Consider the following 3,268-nt stretch of genomic DNA (forward strand, 5'->3'; position numbering starts at 1 on the left):
GGGCAACCGACATTTCTTCTTTACATAACAGATCATGTCGCCATGCATGCAGTCACCTTCTCCCTACCTGATAATTAGATGTTGTAAGCCGTTGTTGTTGCCTTTTGCTTACATTCCCATATAACACCAATTTCAATTTCTCAAATCTTGCTTTCAAAAATCTCTTTCAAAATTTCTCTGCTCAATTTTCTAAAATATTCTTCTTGAATCGGGACCAAAGGCTCGAGTATACGTCGCTTGGCCGTAGGCGACGCAAGAACGAATAGGCTTAACTCACTTGTTGCTAGGAAGTGTGTGCCGCACAATCACAAATCCGCTGCCATCAAAGTGCGATTGTGACAAGTAGTTGATTATTTGTGTCTATATTACATGTGGTAATCTTACGTGACGATTCATGGCCTTAAGTTATCATCTTAGTACTTGGAAGTCTGTGGGCTGACCTAAGGTGTAACATATTGCTTGTAACACATAATAACCTTTACTTGTAGTATTATAACGTTTATGGCCATAAAGCGAGCATAAGTTATGTTAACCTCTAAAACCATTAAAATTCATTAAGATCCCCACACACGATCCAATGATTTTAAAATTTTTCGTAGTCCTTATAAATCATGAAATAAGACCTCTTATAAAATTTCAATTTGGAGGTCATTTAGGTCGTAAATCGAAGGTATATTAGAAAGAAGAATTATGATTATTTTGTCATGTTACTTGGTTTAGCTCTTTAAAATTATCCAACGACTATGGAATTTCAATCATGTGTAACCTTAAGATGTCATATCTCATAAGTAATGGGTTTATCAATTATTACTTAATTTCCAAGCAAATCTTTGTTAAGTTATGCTATTGGATTATTTCGAAGCAATTCCTACAAGTATAGAGAAAGACTAATGGAATGTTTGATTTGGGGGTGACGTGGCTAGTTCATCTTCTTCTAAAGAGTGGAGGAGACAATGCACCCATTGCCAACTATGTCCGAAAATGGTCTCTCCTATCCTCATCCAGTAACTTTTGGCACTTGATTTCTTTATAAAAGTGGTAGATTGGATTGCCAGAAGAAGAGTCATGTTTGAAGAGGCTCATATACGGAACGTCTTGTTAGGAATCTGTTTATAGCACGAATTATTGGTTGGGCCAATATAGAGCTTTTAAGGCCTCGATTTCTTCGGCAAACTTCTTCCACTACTTACTATTCCACATTTTTGGGCAGCTCAATAGAAACCTCTTTAGGTCTCGATTCGTTCATAAAAAAATCTTCATCTCAATGTCATAAAGAATAGGAATTGATTACTTTGAAACAATAGCACCTCAACATTAATGCTTAAAATTGATAAATTAATCTATCCATATTTCTTAACAAGGTTTAAGGATCAAAATATTAAACCTCAATTTAAAAGATAATATAATTGGTAAATAATATAAGGATCATCAAGAAATTTTTCAAAATAATTGTTGAGAGTGGGATTCGAACCCACACCCTTTTAGTCCAAAACCTTAAACTAACTTGGACATCTCAACTTTGATGCTTGAAAAAAAATTAACCCATTCGTATTGTTTATAAAGGTATAGGGATAAAAATCATTGCTAAATCCATATAAGGACCAAACCAAAATGGTGCCTTAGACCAACTCGGTCATCTCAACTTTGATGCTCGAAAAAAAGAAATTAATCCATATGTATTCTTTATACAGGTTTAGAGATCGAAATATTAAACCTCGGTTAAAAGATAATATAATTGCTAAATCCAAACAAGGACCCTCAAGAAATTTCTCAAAATGAATGTTGAGAGTGGGATTTGAACCCACGCCCTTTCGGACCAGAACCTTAATCTGGCGCCTTAGACCAACTCGGCCATCTCAACTTTGATGCTTGAAAAAAAAATTAATCCATCTGTATTCTGTATACACGTTTAGAGATCAAAATATTAAATATCGGTTAAAAGATAATATAATTGCTAAATCCAAACAAGGACCGTCAACAAATTTCTCAAAATGAATGTTGAGAGTGGGATTTGAACCCACACCCATTTGGACAAGAACCTTAATCTAGCGCCTTAAACCAACTCAGCCATCTCAACTTTAATGCTAAAAAAAAAAAAAATTAATCCATCTGTATAATACAGGTTTAGAGATCAAAATATTAAATCTCGGTTAAAAGATAATATAATTGCTAAATCCAAACAAGGACCCTCAAGAAATTTCTCAATATGAATGTTGAGAGTGGGATTTGAACCCACGCCCTTTCGGACCAGAACCTTAATCTGGCGCCTTAGACCAACTCGGCCATCTCAACTTTGATGCTTGAAAAAAAAATTAATCCATCTGTATTCTGTATACACGTTTAGAGATCAAAATATTAAATATCGGTTAAAAGATAATATAATTGCTAAATCCAAACAAGGACCGTCCACACCCATTCGGACCAGAACCTTAATCTAGCGCCTTAGACCAACTCAGCCATCTCAACTTTTTGCTTGAAAAAAAAAATAATCCATCAATATTCTTTGTTGTTAAAAGACAGTATAATTGCTAAATCCATATAAGGAGACCTTAGATCAACATGACTATCTCAACTTTTATTTTTAAAATTGATAAATGTATCCATCCATATTGTATAAAGGTTCAAGGATCAAAATATTAAACTCTGTCTTTTCGAACCAAAACCTTAATCTGGCATCTTAGACTAACTCCAACATTAATAGTCAAATTCTAGACATTAATGTTCACATGAAAATAGATTAGGGACCTAAAACATTAAAAGAAAAAAAAATGTCATCTCAACTCTAATATATGAAATGTACATATATTTAATGTAACAACCAAAGAATCTACCTAGGCCTATATAGAACTGCCACAAAGTCATCCAATGGTTGAGATTGCCTGAGTGGACGAGATTCAAATATGGAAAAGACCTCGAAACTTAGATGAAGATTTGTGGAGCTTCTAAGGGGGAGATGAGGCCAATGAAGATTCTATTCATGAACTCATATACCTTAAGTTTGAGGATGGTTGGGAGAGAAGATTCACATTAAAAGGATGATTATGAATTTTCAAGTAATGAATATCTCCATTGGTATCAGGTCTTTTGGAGAAACTATAAGTAAAGCCATGAGAGTTTATGTTCAAAGTGAACAATATCATACTGTTGTGATTTTCGTGATTCCTAACATGATATCAGGATCATACCCTTAACTTAGTCATATCGATTGAATTCTCAAACGTCGAACAAAGGGTGTACTTTGTTCGAGGGCTCCAGAGAGTCGAGTCTT

At 34.4% G+C, this 3,268-nt stretch overlaps 3 non-coding genes across 3 annotated transcripts; all 3 read right to left on the reverse strand.

Annotated features, from left to right (window-relative positions):
* Positions 1–1,780: 1,780 nt before the first annotated feature.
* TRNAL-AAG lies at positions 1,781–1,861 on the reverse strand. Its single transcript has one exon. It is a non-coding gene; the product is annotated as a tRNA-Leu (tRNA).
* Positions 1,862–1,996: 135 nt separating this feature from the next.
* Positions 1,997–2,077, reverse strand: TRNAL-AAG. The gene has a single exon. It is a non-coding gene; the product is annotated as a tRNA-Leu (tRNA).
* Positions 2,078–2,211: 134 nt separating this feature from the next.
* Positions 2,212–2,292, reverse strand: TRNAL-AAG. Its single transcript has one exon. It is a non-coding gene; the product is annotated as a tRNA-Leu (tRNA).
* Between the last annotated feature and the right edge of the window lie 976 nt (positions 2,293–3,268).

Source organism: Cucurbita moschata, unplaced genomic scaffold (genome assembly GCF_002738365.1).
Source record: "Cucurbita moschata cultivar Rifu unplaced genomic scaffold, Cmos_1.0 Cmo_Scf00031, whole genome shotgun sequence".
Lineage (NCBI taxonomy): Eukaryota > Viridiplantae > Streptophyta > Magnoliopsida > Cucurbitales > Cucurbitaceae > Cucurbita > Cucurbita moschata.